The sequence below is a fragment of the Xiphias gladius genome, chromosome 14 (assembly GCF_016859285.1).
Source record: "Xiphias gladius isolate SHS-SW01 ecotype Sanya breed wild chromosome 14, ASM1685928v1, whole genome shotgun sequence".
NCBI lineage: Eukaryota > Metazoa > Chordata > Actinopteri > Istiophoriformes > Xiphiidae > Xiphias > Xiphias gladius.
Window position 1 is genome coordinate 5202215 of NC_053413.1, and position 18657 is coordinate 5220871.

General features: G+C 40.2%; 1 long non-coding RNA gene across 1 annotated transcript; it reads right to left on the reverse strand.

Moving 5' to 3' along the window:
• Positions 1–2364: 2364 nt before the first annotated feature.
• LOC120798476 lies at positions 2365–4670 on the reverse strand. The gene is made up of 3 exons (XR_005708707.1): positions 4433–4670; positions 3950–4009; positions 2365–2434 (listed from the first exon to the last, which is right to left on the reverse strand). It is a non-coding gene; the product is annotated as an uncharacterized LOC120798476 (long non-coding RNA).
• Positions 4671–18657: the final 13987 nt, after the last annotated feature.

An 18657-nucleotide genomic window follows, 5' to 3' on the forward strand; every position in this document is an offset into this window, starting at 1 on the left:
GACGTCCAGCCAAATCTTCAGCTGCCCGCCTCCTGCCCTTCAGCTTAATCAACCTACAGCTTAATCTTCTGGTGCTGGCTGTCTCTCCAAACCTCGAGTGTCTTCGCCAGCCTCCAGCCGGGGATTCTATCATGATTTGCCCCTCTAAGTGAGTCTTTGCCCGGACTCTGTATTTCCTGTTTTATTTTGAAATTAATTTACTTATATGTCCGTTGGTTGTCTTGCTTGCTGTCTTTGTGTTTTCTTTTGAGATTATGTGCCCCACCCTAACTAGTTTCGCCTGTGTCCTATTGTCTTTGCCTCACTAATGTATTTAAGTCTCTGTGTTCCCTTCACTACTTGTCGTTTGGTCTGTGTTCAATCCCTCATGTTTCTTTGTGGACTTTCTACCTATATTGGATTATTTGTTGTGTTCCGTGGTTTTCCTCATGTGTCTTTTCCTGTTGCCTGTGTTCCAGGATTCCTGCCTGCCATCTTGTCCACCTGACTGCCTGTAAGCCTGTAAGCGACTTCACTCGTCCCGCCTGCCTCCGCGGGAATCTGCATTTGGGTCCTTTCCTGTGTTTCCTGGCTTCTGCAATAACATTTGCTACTTTCCATTGATAATGGCAGGCAACACTGAGCTACTCAGCAAAGCATCTTAACACACTGAGGCATTTTCACATCAGGAAACAAACTGTTCCAATACAAAAGTCACACTTTTTTTTTGGTGTAAAGTAATACTCCAGATGCTTTCTTCAATACAGATTGGCTACTGGTACTTCTCTCTCTGCTCCATACCACCACCCTGCACACTCTCTATGTCCTTGTGAAAATAGCTGTGTTACTGAAGTGTAGCTAATCTTAAACAGCATCGCCTCTAGTGTGACTGAAACACTGGCTAACATATGTCAAAACATAGAATATAAATTTCTCCCTTTTGCTTCCTGTTTTGTCCTCAAAAGAGAGCACAGGAGCTTTAATTCACGGAGCAGGTCTGTATACTCTAGCGCTAAAATCATACAAATTTCATTTTTTTTATTCTGCTTTTTGTTAATCTTCTTATCTTGTTTGCTTAGCAATTCATTTGTTCATTAAAATCCAGTTTACAGCTAAATTTGATTTGACTTTGTGTAACTCTCCGTCTTCCATTCTGTCCACTTCACTTTTGCTCTGTTTTTCCACCTCTCACACTAAAGTTTGTCGGTCTCAATGTCACGGCAGCAAGGCAAAGACAATTAAGGTGTATAAATATGTAAATATGGTCATGGCAACTCAGCGGGAGGAGAAGCGTAATGACATTTTCTGCCCTCGTTTGGCTAATCCCCGAGACACCTTCGAATTAGAAACCTTAATGACAACCAATAATGCACAGATGGTCAAACTCTGGGGGCACACCGGCTCTTCTGATGCTGCCCAGGCTCCTTGCGGCATTGCTCTTCATGCCAACAATACACACATACGCGCACACACACAGACACACACAGGCGGAGGGACACAGGCAGAGGGACACAGATAAACACATGCAAACACGCAAACCAGCACTGGCATGCAGGGAAGCAGGCACACAAGCACATATGATACAGAACACACAGGGCGCACACACCCATGCACATTACCTAGCCAGATGCCACTTGTGCCCATGGGGGTGATCATGGTCGTAGCTAGAAGGTCAGGTCTTGGCAGGCCAGTTATGGCCGCGCAGGGCTCTGCTTCAGTGTGTTTTCCGTGTGCGTGAGTGTGTGTGTGTGTGTGTGTGTGTGTGTGTGTGTGTGTGTGTGTGTGTGTGTGTGTGTGTGTGTGTGTGTGTGTGTGTGTGTGTGAAGAGGTTATTGTTTGGAGTCTCAGGTAATATGTCCGGTGAGGCTTTGTGGCAGATGTTGACCATCCGTCTTGCAAAGCTGACATATTGAAACACTCCCTGCGGTCACATCTCAGAAGAGAGAGGGAAAGTTAATGCAAGGAAAGGGTGTATGGAGTTTATGTGTGTGTGAAACTCAGAGACAGAAAGCAAGCTAAAGAGACAGAAAGGGAGATGTTTTGGCTGGGTTCCTATGGTAATTAGATCAACCTAGCTATTTGTTTTTCCTACCTCTTTTAGATGGGAAAATGTTTCATCTGGGAGTGATCAAGTTTTTACAAAGGGCAAAACAGCAGAGAGGAAGTAGAAAGATTTTTGGGAGTTGCCAGACTCAGTCAAAAGATCTAAAGTAAAAGTGCATATTATGTCAGTCAGCTGATAGATAACGTTTCAGCAATACTTGCTTAATAATGTGCATGTATACCACACCAATTCATGTCACGACGGCCTCTGCATTTCCTTTGACGACTACAAGGAATTGCTCTCTCCCTTTTGATATTTACCAAATATCTGTTTGTTTCTTACCTCTCACATACTCTGGTTACAGCCGTGTCCCTTTCTGGTTGTGCCACCACTCAACTGAGGTTCCAATGTCTACGGGGAGCATTACAGACGTTTTTACGAGCAAATCGAGAAAACATTTGCAGCTCATTGTGGTAACAGATACTTTGTACTACTGTTACTATGCACAGAACACCATCTCATTTATTTTTGTATCTCCTTGGTCATTAACAGTTAATAACAAAGGAAATGCATTGTTAAATATCAATTTCATATCATTTTAAAATAATTGCTGGTATTTAGATCCATTTACAAGTGAATCTTGTGAATCTTGAGAAAATGCTACATCAAAATAAGAGTTGTAATATGTTTCATGGAGGAAAATAAGACACACACAACAGTGATGTCATCGTTCACTGACACACCCTAGAGTACACTGCATCACTGCAGCAAGATGGGATGTTAAAAGCACTAGAGGTAGGGCAGGGTGAAATGAACAAAAAAAATCAAATCCTTATTTTTTTACATGCTTTTGGTCGATTCATAATCTGTTTTTTTTCTTTTTTTCTTTTCCCCTGCAAAATTCAGGGATACTAAAACTACACATCAAACATCCTATTTTCAATTTACATGAAAGTTAAGCAAGAGTAACAAAAGACCTGCAAGGCTGTCATCATGATGCCTTAACACCGGCGAGCCCTGACAGTCCTGTAAACTGCTACAGGTGCACAGATAGTGTCAAGGCAGCCAATGTAGCCAGGTATCATCTACATTATTTTTTTGCTGAAAAAGTCTTTTAAAATGATGAGCCACAACATTAAAACCAGTTCTAATGTTGTGGCTGATCGGTGTATCTGCATGTTGTAAAAACCAGACTTTGATGATACAGATGTTTTACACATCGCTAAACACACAAATTCAAATTAACTCAGTTAATTTGAATTTGTCACCCAGGCCTTAACTGGAGGTCAGTAAAAACAAGATCCTCACTTATTATTAAGTACTGGCTTGTACTATACTAAAAATAATTTTAATATAGTGCATTTATGAGCCAAATTTTGACACCCTGAACACAATCTTGATCCTGAGAAGCAGTTTTGTCAAGAGCCTAATTACAATCACGTCTCCTTGGCAATCACCAATCAAACACACAGGAGTTTGAGCCTCCAGGTGCCTCATTTCCCATCTTGGTGCATTTTGTATTTTCAAGCTGTGGCACGAAAAAGACTTTACAGGACCTGAAGTGCATCTCAAACCTTAGATCGTGTTTGCCAGTCGTTGGAGACACAGGGAGAGGGACCGATACACAGACTGTGCCTCCACCGCTCAGCCGTTATCCCCACCTACAGCCACTACCCTCCCTCACACACAAACTCCTCATACACCGTTGAGATATAATATTGTTCTGAGCGAGAGAGCCTCATTACACGCATCAATAAATTATTAATGGCCTTAAAAAGGTATCCATCCCCCAAATTTGTTAAAAAATGTATCATCCAACTAACTCACACCATAATTTGGATCATTGCTGCTAATTACACCGCCTGCCTGGGCAACACAGCACAAGATGGGATTTTCGGTAAAAAGTGATTCCTCGTAAAGACATACCTGTTGATGGCCGAACCACAGGGGAGAATCAGCACCGACTGTACTGCGCATCATAGATATCTGCAAAGAATACCAAACACATTTAATTGGCCTGTCAGATCAAAGCTTTCTAACAAATACCACTCCCCAGAGAAGAGGATTACCAACTATATATTTGCACAACAGTCAGTGGTTTTAGGGTTGAAAATCAAATTAGCACTGTATAGAGATCATGTGGTGTACAAGTCCAACAAGCACTCCTTTCATCTGTCTTTTTCATTTATCTTGATAAAAGTCTGTCGCCTTTAATATCTAAAACCCCTTTAATATGTGGAATCCCGAAAGTCATACATTTTGTTTGGCAAAACAATAACAAATGAATAAATAGATAAATAGATAGAAATTAAGCGTACAAAGCTGGGAGCCTTGTTGTTATAGTCATGGAGTCATGTTAAGACTCAAGTAATTCATGAAAAGGCATCGGACAGCAATAAATGTATTTACTGTGAAGGAGACATTTCCATGGATGTAGCTTAAAACGTCCATCTATCTGTATTCAGCAGCTCTGGTGGGTCCAAGTTGTGGTGGTATCAAATGAAGCAAAATACGTCAGATGTCTCACTCCCCACTTCCTCCAACTCCTCCTGAGGGATTCCAAGGCACTGCCTTAATCCCTCTGGTGTGTTCCTGACCTGACCCAGTGTCTGCCCCCAAATAGACGCAACAAGGACACCTCCACACCCCAACTGGTTCCTGTTAATTCACAAGGCTGTGTTCAGAGTGTCGTGAACACTCTGTGAAAAAATGCAGCCCCCTCATTCATTTCACCAAGACCACAGTGACACAACTGGGGTCCCAGTGCAAAGGGCTCCAGCAAAAAAAAAAAAAAAAAAAACTGCTGGTCATCAGCCTTTCTGGAACACATTTCAACATATCTGTGGTACCTGAAACAACAAGCCTCGTGACCTAACCAAGGCAGCTGTGCTGTTTTCAGATTTCCAATTATGAAACTAGTGTCAGGTGCTTGTAGCCAAAATCCCATTCTTTCTGTCACCACCCAAAGCTCATGACCATAGGTGAGGGTTGGAATGTATATCTACTTGTAAACCAAGAACTTCACCTTCTTTTTTGGCTCCCTTAATACACGACAATCCAGTGTGATGACCTCTGCAAAAAAAAAAAAAAAAATCAAAACAGAAAAATGTCCCTTATTTCCAATGAAATGACCACGATCAGTGGATTTGCTTGCAGGAGCAAAGTAAATGGACACAAATTTTTCAAAGTCGAGTTCAACTTGATAGTGCTGATCTTTGACAGAATAGAGAGGTGGTGATCAACTTTTATTTAACCTCTTTTGTCATAGTATAAACTGCTCTACCAATCAATCAAAAGTCTGTGGTCATTTATTAGACAGGAGTCAATGCTAGACATTGTTTAGAATAAACTGTATGAACTCGTTGTTCTGCTAGCCAGTGAGCTAACGAGGGTTAGCATACCCGCTAGCTTAAAGAGCTAAAAAAGCTTGGGGAGCTTAGTGCTAAGTGCTGGCTATCTTAGCTGGCTATCTTAGCTGTCAGCTTGCCATGAGTAGTCACTACTTCACAAAGCTGATGATCTCGCCCTTTGACAGTAAACTGTCACTGTTACAAATGTCACTGCTGCTTTGGGGTAATTTCTTAATTTTGCATGGAATCCTCAACCTGTTCCCTAAATTTTGTCCTAAACTCCACTTCAAACCAGTCAAGGTCAGAAATTTACATATTATCAACAGATCTCTGCAAAATTTGGCTGTGGGCACTGGGATGAATGTCAACATAGATTTTTTTTTTTTTAGCCTGTTGCCTGTTAAAGTAGCTCCTGCTCGTTTTACTTAGGGTTAGAGTTAGGGGAAGGCGAAGGGTTAGGGGTTAGTAAACAGAGAAATGATTTGGTTTGAGATGACACATGAAAAGCAGGATGGAAAGGAGTGTGTCTCCCTTCTGTCATCATGAGCAACGTGAGATCATTGGACAATAAGATGGATGAGCTAGCGGCCCTGTTGAGGAATCGGAGGGACTTTCTGCGAGTGTAGTGTGATTTGTTTCACAGAGACATGGCTACAGGAAGATATTCTGGATCCCATCACTATGATCGACGGCTTTTCAGATGGTTTGAGCGAACAGGAATAGATCTGAGAGTGGAAAGAAAAGAGGTGGCAGGCTTGCCACTTTTGTTAACAACAGATATTGCTTCTGCAGCCCAGACATGGAACTGTTAGTTGTGGGGCTACATCCATACTACATATCCATTAGTTCTCACACTCCGCCTCGGTTGTTGTCTACATCACCCCCTCCGCTAACCTGGCAACAGTGTGTGACGTCACCCACTCTGCACCCCAGCGCTTTCTCCATGACCCCTGGGGATTCTTCAACTGGACAAGACGCTCCCCACTTTCACTCAGTTTGTGGACTGCACTACCAGACGAAACAGGACCGTGGACCTGCTGTATGCTAATGTTAGGAGGCCTGGAGACTCTACCTCACATTACTTTTTAAACATCTGCATTCGATCTTTTTTTCTATTCACTTACTGTGTATTTATTATTATTACTATTTATTTTTACTTTTTTACTTATTACTTAGTCTTTCCTGACTGTGTGTTGTGCAGTTGTAACAAAGCAATTTCCCTTTGGGGATCATTAAAGTTTTTCTTATTCTGATTGTGATTGAACGGGGAGCATCACTGGATATGCATATTGATGCACAAGTTAGGATGATGTGAAGTCCCCGGAGGAGATTCACACCGCTTGGCAGAGGAGCTGAATGTGTAATTTTAGCTATGGAAGGAAACCTGAGCACCTGAGAACAAGCTTACGCCTGGCAAGTTTGTAGCCTCGTTATCCTTTATAATGTTTCGCTGCTTCTGTATCCTGAGTGTGGTCAGAGCATGAACTGATTTCTTTGTTCTGTGCTATATTGTGAAGCCTCTGACACAGAGGAACCCCCTCCAGTATCCACTCCGCTCTTGAACTCATGTCATCTTCACTAATCTTTTGAACAGATTTGTTTGCCACATTTAGGGCATTTTGCACAGTTTTTATTCTTTAATGCTAAAATCTTTGAATGTAAGCAGTCTTCCTGTCAAGTATGGAATTGGATTTCTCCAAGTGACCTTTTCTTGTCTCCGCCAGACATTTTCTGCAAAGAGCAAATGGCATTTTCTGGTGCTAAAGCTCTAGTGGATACATTTTTCTTGTTCTTTTGTGGTGTAAGTCAGATCATTATTGGTTATATTGAAATATACCACATACACTGTCATGTTCACATCTACCATTACTGATATCATTTCACTAGTGATACACTTGGTGGCTTTCATATGTACGAAATGGAGATTACAGTTTCGATTAATGGTTCAGCAAAACTGGCGGATGATTACCACACTGCAAAACATCCCTTTCAACAAAAAAGCAATATATTGTATAATCTAGAGCAACCTGAAAGTACCACTGCCTGTGGGGTAGGCGATGGAATATAATTTCTTTGACGTCTTGAACCTGTGATAAAAATCAAACCACTACAAAAGACTATATGATCTTAAACGCTAAAAAAAGACTTCAGAAATTCAAAATAATGGGCTAAAGTTCGCGAAAAAATAGAAAGCTTGTTTTGTATACTGTAGTTATTTTTACACATACAGCTGTGGTGTGTGTGAGACCCCAAACAATGAGGAGGTAGAGCCAAATTCAGCAAAACACAATGACTGGAAAGGCTAACTCAACTTGTTACGAGAAATTTGTATAGTCAAGTCCAGTCGTCTGCCGTAAGTCAATCAAACATATATTTTATGTTAAAACACAAGATACCATGATACCCAGTTGATATGGCCACGTCCCATTCCAGCAGTCCAGTCCAGACAATTCACCACCATTCTGTGCGTCAGCCTGATATTCTGGGTGTTTCTTGCCTTTAATTGACAGTGGACAGCTGATAAGTGACAGGAAACAAGAGAAGAGAGAGAAGGAAGATAATATGCGGATGCTGGCCAGTATGAAATGGGGACACTGCCAGGATTACTGTCATCATAGTGTATGGCATGCATATGGTATCACTTAACCACCAGGCCACCAGGATGCCCCATATTTAAAGGAAAATAGACATTAAATTATTATTTAATAATAATAATTATTTAATAATCTAATCAAGCCATCCATTCTCTATTTTTGACATCAATTTCCAGTGAGAGTGAGAAGGAGTACAACCACATAGCAAGTAAGAATCTGAGTATCTGTAAGCACACTAATCATAAATGAGCTGCAAACTGCAAAAAATGTGCAATAGATCTGTCTGAGCCACATTGCCTCACACTGTATTTTTAACCAGTCCAAAAAAATTTTAAAAAGAAAAGTTAGATTTTCAGTTTTGTTTTTGTCTTGTATAGTTAAGACATCCAGTTTTCTTTTAAAAGATGTCTGGTATATAAGAGTGGTAACCATGCAATCCACTTTTTAGACATGTTTCTTATCAGCTGTGGCTAAAAATAGGCTGAATAATTTACTTTGAAAATTCAAGACATGTTACCTTAAACAAGTTTAATAATCTAATGCAAATGGTGTATTGCAAGATGTTTCATTCCAAATAGTAATAAGAAGGAACTGAATTAAAACAAGGTATTATAACTGTCACAAATTGTCCTCTTGGCAGTGTACCTGCATTTACTGATACCATAAGTCAAAGCGCAAGCAGTTTACTGTAATCACTTTGTTTAATCCTATAATACAGAAGTCCAGGCTTGGCATGGCTAGCTAAAATACACTTCTGAGTGATAAAGCCTTTGCTGCCAGGTACCAGCGGTTCACCTTTCGGCTCATCTTCACCACAGACTCATTCAATGCAAAGTGATGCTATTATAAAGAAATGACTCCTGATGGGAGAGCAGCTTCACTATGACACAGTAACAGGATTGACAGCAGCAGTGCTGCTGAGGTTGCAAGCGCTTTTCTGCATGAATACTTCAAGTGTCTCATTGTGAAGGAAAGCTCTCCAAATATTTCCCTAGCCAGGGGTTTACACAGTATCTGTTTCTTATGGTAATTCCTCTAGTCAACCAGTCCCTGGTTACCATGGCAATCATTCATTCTGCAGGCACTGGTTGGTTGGGGAACTGGAGCTAACAGTGATCATCTGACACTGCATATGACTTACAGTCCATGTGTACTAAGAAGTGAGTAAATGGTTCTAATGTTGATAAAGCAACATAAAGCAGCCCAGAGAGTGGACATTTTTCCAAAATAGTAAAACACACGTTGGAATGAAGTTGATTATCAACCTCTTTGTTTCTATAGTTAACAATTTGCCTTTCCTTGTTAGTGCTATTGATCAGAGACGTCCATTTAGTCAAACACAAAAAGCCTCACTGTTTATCAGATTCGGGCCTGTTTTTCATGTAAAACCAGCTCCACTGATTCAGTGCTTTTACAAAACTGCAGAGCACAGCAATAACTTATTTATTTACAGTGTCACATTCAAACCTAATTTTGAAAGATCTGCTGACTAAAGGCTAATTCCTACATCACAAAGCTCTAGTTCACTGTCAAGTAAAAAAGAAGGCAGTTTTATTTTGGTCCTATTTTCTTGGTGTACTGATTTTTTTTATTTTTTTTTATGCAGAATAGCTAACTCTGCTTTAAGCTAAAATTAAAGGATATAAACACAGGGGCACTGATAAAGCAGTGACCTGGATGTCAGTCCCCCTGGTTAGGTCTTCTTTCTCCTTCCATACATACTGTTCTGGCATAAAAGGTGATTTGCTCTGGATGTTACATGTTTTATCTGACTCTACCGATATCTTGGGACCATGTTAGAAAAATTCTCATTTTAATGTGTTATCTGTTGAATTGAGTTTTTTTTGTAGATCCAAAAATGTTGTTTTATTTATAATTTCACAGCAGAAATTTTGACTTTTGTAAAGCAGGTGTAAATAATAACATTAATCGTGGCTGCATTCCATCAAGTATAACAGTAAGCCTTGTCAGGTTGTGAGCATGAACGACACCAGAGTGCCGGACCTGGTTCACCTAAATGGGAAACAGCTATCATTAATGTTATTACTTCCACCTGCGTTAAAGGTGCTATATGTAAGTTTTTGCTATCACTACATGGCCAGCGTTAGCATTAACAGCTGTCTACTCACCAGTCTGGAAGACAAGTTGCGAGTTCACCATAAAAATTAATTCCTTCACTCGCCAAAAGCTTTGTTTACCCTTGTTTTGCTTCTGTTTCTATCACTTTTTTTCTTCTACTGATGTTAGCATGCTAACCAGCTAGCCCCTACCTGTCCCGTCTAGTAATACAACTTTGCAATGGTGAGTGACTGTAACGTCCAGTCTGCACCTCAGTCCAACATGAGTGGATGAAGAAGTAGCGCTGTCCTGAGGGCGTATTCTAACCTTTTTATCTTGTAAACGCAACAATGACTCTTGGTAATTAAAAAATTGTTAATGCTAATTTTGGAAATATAGTAGTAATAGCAGAAACGTACATAAAGCACCTTTTAAAAATCAAAATATCTACCGTGAAATGGGTCTATGTTGTTTTATTTAGTAAGCCAAGTAGCATGCCACTCACATATCTTAACTGCAACAACCTAGGATCCAAAATACCAAAATTTATGTTGGCAGCCTTCACTGGGAAGTTGGAATTTAAAAGTGTGATACTGTGGAAGAAAGACAAAAAAGGCAATAAGAAATGAAATTGTTCAAATTTATAAAAACAAAACAAAAAAAGACAGAAACAAGGGAACAAAATTAAATTAAATTTTAAAAAAAAGACAGCCACAACAGCCACCGATCAGCCACAAAATTAAAACCAGTTACTGGTTTTACTATTTTGGCTGAATGGTGTTTATATATGCATATGTGGGTGTATATATATATATATATGTATATGTATGATAAAAAAAAACAAGACATTTTTTCAAAATTTATTATAAAGGAAAAACTGAAATATATAACATAATAACATAATATATGACATTGACATAAATATTCAGACCCTTTGCTAAGACACTTTAAATTCAGATCAGGTGCCTCCCATTTCTCTTGATCGTCTTTAAGATGTTTCTTTACCTTGATTGGAGTCCCTCTGTGGTAAATTCAATTGATTGTACATGATTTGGAAAGGCATACACCTGTCCATACAAGGTCTCACAGCCGAAAATGCATATCGGAGCAAAAAACAAGCCATGACATCAATGGAATGGCCTACAGAGCTCAGAGACAGAGATCTGGGAAGGTTCCTACGAGCACAGTGGACTCCATTATTCTTCAATGGAAGAAGTTTGCTACAACCAGGACTCTTCCTAGAGCTGGCCAACTGACAAAACAGAGCAATTGGGGGAGAAGGGCCTTGGTAAGAGAGGTAACCAAGAACCTGATGGTCACTCTGGCTAACCTCCAGAGTTGCTGTTTGGAGATGGGAGAAACTGCCAGAAGGTCCACCAACTCTAAGGGTCACGTCTGGTTCCTCCAGAGGTGACGCTTAGAATTGAGGCCAAACACTTCAATCTTGGTTTCATCAGACCAGAGAATTTTGTTTCTCACGGTTTGAGAGTCCTTTAGGTGCTTTTTTGCAAACTTTCACTGAGGAGAGGCTTTAATCTGGTCACTGCCAGAAAGCCCAGATCAGTGCTGCAGTGATGGTTGTCTTTCTGGAGGTTTCTCCCATTTCCACACAGCATCTCTGGAACTCAGCCAGAGTGACCATCGGGTTCTTTGTCACCTCTCTTACCAAGGACTTTTCCCCCCGATTGCTGAGGGAAAAGATTTATTTATTTATTTTTTAGCATAAGGCTGCAACGTAACAAAATGTGAAAAATTGAATGGGTCTGAATCTAGCCTACTTTCTGAATGCACTATATATATACTATGTATACATACGATGTATATATATATGTGTGTATATATATATATATGTATGTTTATATGTGTATATATATATATATCTATATATGTGTGTGTGTGTGTGTGTGTGTGTGTGTGTGTGTGTGTGTATGTACTTAGTGTTTTGATGATAAAAACAACTTTGAGACATGGCTTTGTCAATAAACAGATTATTGCAGAGGATTACAAGTACATAGAAATAAACTGACAGTGTATTCTTTTTAATCCATAGGTACACTTTGGATCCAGATGGTGTGTGAAAAATATGGCAGTTAGTATGTATGTGTTTTAGTTTTATTTTTTTTAAATGAACACAAATTTTTGCATTGCAAAAGGACAATGTTTGCATCATGGCAGTGCAGTGGAACAAACCCACCGCTTTCATCCACCTAGCAACCACCATCCTCTGAACTCACAACATACAAACACACACAAACATAGGTATACAAATACATGCACAGAGTCATGTAACCAACAACTGGCCATTACAATCATCCAGCAGTGGGCTAAAAGGCTCTGCATAATCCGGACCAGTTTGTCTGAAGTGGCTCATCTATATCATACTTTGAACATTTGAAGAGGCTGTAACTATAACTGCTACAGGATGATTTGAATCAGTTGTTGGAGCTCCAACAGCATGATGACAAAAGCCTTTCCTAGGCTGTAATCAACTTTGCAGCCCACGCAGAGGCTGAGGGGCGAGCGAGCTGAAAAGATGAATCTGTTTGCTCCTTTTCACAGAACAAGCCATACAGTGGGCCAAAGCCTTGCTAGTTTGGCAATGGGAAGAGTCTCAAGATTAAACAGTGAGATCTTTCTCTTGATCAGACCTTCGGTCTACCCTTCCCGCCATCCCTGCACCTGCTAGTCACAGCCCCTGATGTATGTGCTCTCTTCTTCCCCTCCCTCTCTTTTTCTCTCTCTCAACGTTCACTGACTGTCTTTCTTCTACTCCCCTCCTCCACCTCCACCCCTTTCAGCGCTTTTGATTATCGGCAGCGACCCAGAACTCATGCGAGCAAATCTATCGGAATTTCATCTCTGCTTCACTTGCAATCACTTTCACATGTGCACGCTGTCTCACAATCTCTTCGTACATACATTCATTCTCTGGTCTCCATCTCTCTCTCTTTCTGCACACACACATTCATAGAAACCTATTTTGTCATTCTGTCTGCAAGTGCTTCCCTATACCCTTTAATCATAAAATACTGGAACTCTGTATAATCCAGACTAGACTCAAGCTGCTCAGTCAATTTGTCTGTTTATCACTGTATAATACATGGAGGAGACACTTTTCCAATTCCACAGCAAGAGCTGATGTTACAGTCATTCTCACCGAATCATGGAAGTTTCAGGTGAGTTGTTAAATACAATCTCAAGACTAGCCGAGTGCTAAATGCCCCTAAAGTAATTGAAGAGAAAGAAAATGGTATTTTAGGGATTCCTTTGGGGAAATTCTCTGCAGCTCATACTCTAAAAGAGAGATCAGAGGTGCAGAACAGAGCAGGTTAAGATTCAAGGACACTGCAGAAGGGTGGATGCTTGGCAACACCAGGGTTTTAACCTGAGCCCTTTGATTGAAGGACATACTGTTCACAAGCGAAGGCACATTTCTGCTTGCTATAAATCAATAAATTAAAGGACAAGGCTGGCATTATTGTGCATTTTTCTAACTGTTGACAAATCCCATGAAAAGACCAAAACCAAAAATGTGTCTCTCTTTGCTCTCTGACTTTGCTACCCATTCTGTTTCTCTCACTCACAGAGTGTGACCCTGGAAGATTGGCCCCTTCTTCAGTAGAAACTGACCTATTGCCAGACAAGAATGCTGGTATTGACAATTCTGCAAAAAAAGGAATTATGTTCAGTGAGTTTATCTCCATATGGCAACCACTTCACGGTTAAGGTTAGAGACAGATCATGGTCATGGGAAAAAAAAAAACAAAAACAAAAACAAAAACAAAACAAACAAACTGTAGAGCTAGGCTATGAGGGTTTGACAACTAAAACACCAGGTCAATGTTAGGGAAAGATCACGGCAAAGGATCCTATATAAGCAAGGTTAATGTATAAGCGATTTTTAAGTGGATATCAGTACGGTATATGAAAACAGGACAACGAGATATTAGTCTTAATTTTGCTTTTACGTTTACCAAAATAAAGCTGGACTTAAGCCTTAAAAGTTAGCCACCCTATCCCCAGGTTAACTCAGACCTGAGACTCATGCTTTCATGGTACCAAGATACCTGCTGACCAGTGGAATCAAAGTACAAAAGAGGAAAACATGGCTTGCAAATTTCGGTTTGCATATAAATCTAATGAGAGGGGCAATAGTTTGTAGAGAAAAATTAACCTGCTACAGCAGTGAGGAGAAGGTCAGTTGTTTTCGTTTGTTCAGGGAAACTATCTGAGCTCGACTGACCAGCCAACAGAAGCATTGAGGCCTGCCACATTAACAAGCCAAAGCAGCTCCATCTCAGCCACAAGTCTGTGCTTCGTTGAGATTTAATGCTCCTGTACGTATATTATTACACTCCTAGATGACTATTTTCAGTGAAACGTCCTTGTAACTGCTGAATTCTCTCAGAAGCCAAACTTTTTTTTACTGGAGTGAACAGAAGTGATTAGTTTGACACCGGTGCTCTGTCAGGCATGTTTTTTTTTAGTTTGAAAAAGGTCTTAACTTACCAAGAATTTATGGAAAATTAGTAGAGATGACCCAAGATAATCGGGGCAGATTTGATCTATATTTTGAGGGATTGATATCACCCGAAATACTGTCAATCAAAATCTGATCCTAAATAATGTCTCATGGATTCACCAAGCTGCAACTCTTACCTCCCTTTTTCCCATTATCAAAGAGCAGCAGGCGAAATATTCAAGTAGCAGCACCTCACTTAGCCAGTGCTAGTTGTCGCTTTTGCTGGTAAAAATGACAAATGGCAGTGGTGGAAGGTCGTATCTCTCTCACTAATTAAGATTAATTCCGTGAGTAACTTGATTGCAGGCTAAAAATAAATGTGTCTACTGTCGGGTTAATGTGCTCTCTGCAGCCGGTGTCTGTACTCAGCCCAAGATCGTTTGTGAGGGAAGAACCCCCACTCTGTAACACCACTGTACAAACAGCATGCATTGAATGTTTCTTTGGATCCAACAACTCCAATTGAGTAATCTTTATTTTTGATCTTTCCCATTGCTTATCCCTTCAAGTCAGTTTTCAGGAATCGCAGATAAACTTTCATTCATATCGGATAATTATTTTATTTATTGTCACAATAATTTAAGCTTATCAACTTAATAGTTTTGTAGCGGGACCTACAGTATTTGTATCATGTAGCTTGTGCAAAAATAAGGCGTAATTTAGTAGCCCACAGCCATTATATCAGTCTGTTAGATACTTAGATACCAATAAGTATTGGATCAAAATCAGCAGATATCCAATATTAATATAAAAGGAATCTGATCAGGGTCAAAAAAAATCCTCCCTGCAAATTAGTCCTGCTTAAGACAGTCACGAACAAGACAGCTTTGTACAACGGATGAATTTAGACATCTATCTGAAATGTGTCTATTCGTTAGATCTAAATCATAGTCAAAGTTTATCTTTGTAAAACCAGCCCCAAGTCTCTCGCATGAAAGTCGTGCTACAGGCCCATCCACACCCACCCCTTTACAACCTCACTTTCCACCTTGCCACATAGAGGCCGTAGTGCGTTCTGCATTTTTCACCTTCGGTCTTAACTACAGTCACTCCTCATCAGAGCCCCCGTGTCTGCCGCCAGGCCTCTGCAGGTAGTTCAGGAAGCTGAATCGGACGTTCAGCCTCCGCAAGTTTTTCCACATCACTCCTCTTCTTCACGCACTACATTAGCTCCCTTGTTGCAATCCGGTTAAAGACTCCGGTGCAAGCCTGCAGGGCAGTGAACGGAAGGGCTCTTCCCAACTTCCAAGCCTTTTGGCAAACGTTACTCAAACAGGACTAATTTAAAATGAGGAGCAGTATTAGTCCCAACAGGTTTTCAGAGCTCTGTTTTTCACTGAAACATTTTAGTTGATACATTACATTATCTACAATATATTTACAAATATTTACAGCATCTAAAAACTCTATAATATTAAACAATAGAACAGACTAAATTATATGATTATTACTATTGCAGCAACAACAACAACAACAACAACAACAACAACTGAAAACTAAGCAATAAAGAAACTAAGTCAAACCAAATCCAAACTAGGTAAGCCCCCATCTCCAGCCCCAGCTGGTACTGTCCAATAAAGCTGAAGTCTGCTGGTGTATTCTCAGGTGCACCCCTCATGAAAACATTGCCATTCAATGACCAGAAGTGGACCTCGGAGAGAGGGGGGTTGATAAAAAAGCACCCAAACAAATACTCCAAAGAAACTCAGTCGAAAGTACAGAAAGTAAATTATATTCTGCGAATTACACTCCCCTAGGTTAGATATCTATAGCAATCACTGAAGCATCATTTAACAGAAAGTCTCTGATAGCCTATAAAATAGGTGTGCATCACCTGTGCAGTGAGGGGGGTGTCTCACAGCTCCCTTGCAGGAACTCTTTTTCAGGTGTGGATTAATAGGCATTTGGTGCCCTTGTGAGTATTTACGGTGGTAAGACGGTGTATGTAGGGTTGAGCCAAAATAAGTCACAGTGCAGGTGCTCAGAGGAATAATATAAATAAAGCTCTGAATGCAGGTGCATAGGATTCAATCCTGGTTGGTTTTGGTCTTTTCAAGGGACTTGTTGACATGGAGAAAAATACCAATATTGCCAGCCCTATCCCTTAACTCCGCAGAGAAACGACATTTCATTTGGGACTGACACTGTGTCTGAAAATCTTCCAAATGATCATTTAAAAGTTTCTCTGGGGCCTTCGGGCAAAGTACCAGAAGCGATTCACTCTGTCTTTCTCGTTGCTGTCACTTATTTCTTCTGGACCGTCCATCAACAGAGAAGCCTGAAATCGACATAGGGACAAACACATCCATACGCAAAACATTTTGAAAAACACTCACTCTCATTTGAATACTGATGAATTTACTTCCATCAGTGTCCTGAGGAACCACCAGTCCACCGTCAGGAACGAATGCATGATAATCTAGGCCCTGTTTATTCCACTTATGTTCTTCAATCACTGTCAGCTTGTTAATATTTCACTGCGGGAAGCTGAGGTCAACCCACTTTACTGCTCTTTTTATAGCTTCGATCCCAAACATAGCCCTATTTTGGACTTTGAAATATTTTTTGATGGATCAGAAAGAGAGAAAAAATTGTGGTTAATAGGAGACCACAGAGCTGCTTAAATATTAAATGGACAGTGGTGACACAGAAAACACAATCTTCTTTTCTTCGGCTTTGCAATCCAAATCTAAATGACAATTTAGAGTCCGGTCAACAAAACAGTCAAGGGATTTAGAGTATGAAAGCCCTCTGCAAATTTTATTCTCGGTGCAATTTCAGAGGAGTTCTGCTCTTTAATTTTTTTGTAAAAGTTTATTGTTGTAGAAGTTATGTCACTGGGAATAAAAAAAAAAACACTATAAAAAGAATATGGTTCTTTCAAAATGTAGGTTTCAAATTCTTTCAAAAATAGGCTCTCCAAGTGTTTCATGAAAGAAATGCAATCAGTGTGTTAATTAGGCCCCGAGGATACACACAATGCATCTGTAAAAAAATGTTCCGATCAAAATATGGGTATGTAAAATTCAAGAATTAGGAATTTTCTCAACGAATCAGTATTGTTAACAAATCAGTAGTGTGCCATTTAAAGTAAAACTAAATAAATTTTACTCTACTACACCTAACCATATGCTTAACTTTCTTTATGATTGGTCAAAATTATGCCTCTTACTTGCCTCTTATTTGACTGTAGGATCTATCTCCGTGTCTGCAAACTATTGGCAGACATCCCATTGTTGACATCACATTTGAGAAAATGTCAGATAAAGCAGAACTCCAAGGTCGCGATTAGCATTTGCAACTCGAAAGCCGTCGGAAAAAGTAAGTTGGAGGCTGAAGTTACCATTTCTTCCAACCTCTTCCATATGTAACTTGAACACTGCAGGATTTCAGCTGTGGGTGGTACTGCCGGCCTTTCAAAAGCCCAAACCAATCAGACGTGGGTCACAACAGATACGCAGGGAGCCAGTAGACTGGGCAGTTAACAACTTTACAAATCTCAGCTTTATATCCAGCTTTATCCGCATGTAACTTGGCTTTATCCGGAGCAATCCCCCTCCAGCTTGTTTTAATTCAGCGTGGATGATTACATGTTCAGTTCAGCTACCATCAGTCTTGACTACTAATAAAATTTCTGCTCTTGTCGCTGGATCGTAACTTACCGTAGTCATTATTAACACCGAGCTGCATGATTGTAATGCCCCGTATTACTCATTTGTGCATCTGAACCTCATCCAGACAGCCAGGTACTAAAAGTCATTCAGCAAACTTATTACATTTCCACACACACTAAAGCTAAAACAGTTACACTTGCTTATTTCAGTCCGTAACATTTCCATGACTGTTTCTAAAGGCCCTGGACAACTACAGCAAACCCACACAGCTGATTTTCATCATGTCGCCTGATTCGACCTTTTCTCAGGACTGTGGGAACACGTATAGACTGAGTTTGACTGACATGTACCTCTCTCTCTCTCTCTTGTTAGGTTTGATGCCCTTGTTAGGGCGGGACATACTCCTATATCATTTGGATTATTACACAGTGGCCTGATATAATTGGGTGATGTTTCAGTTGACTATTTTGTCAGTGTTGGGGTTTCCAAACATCAG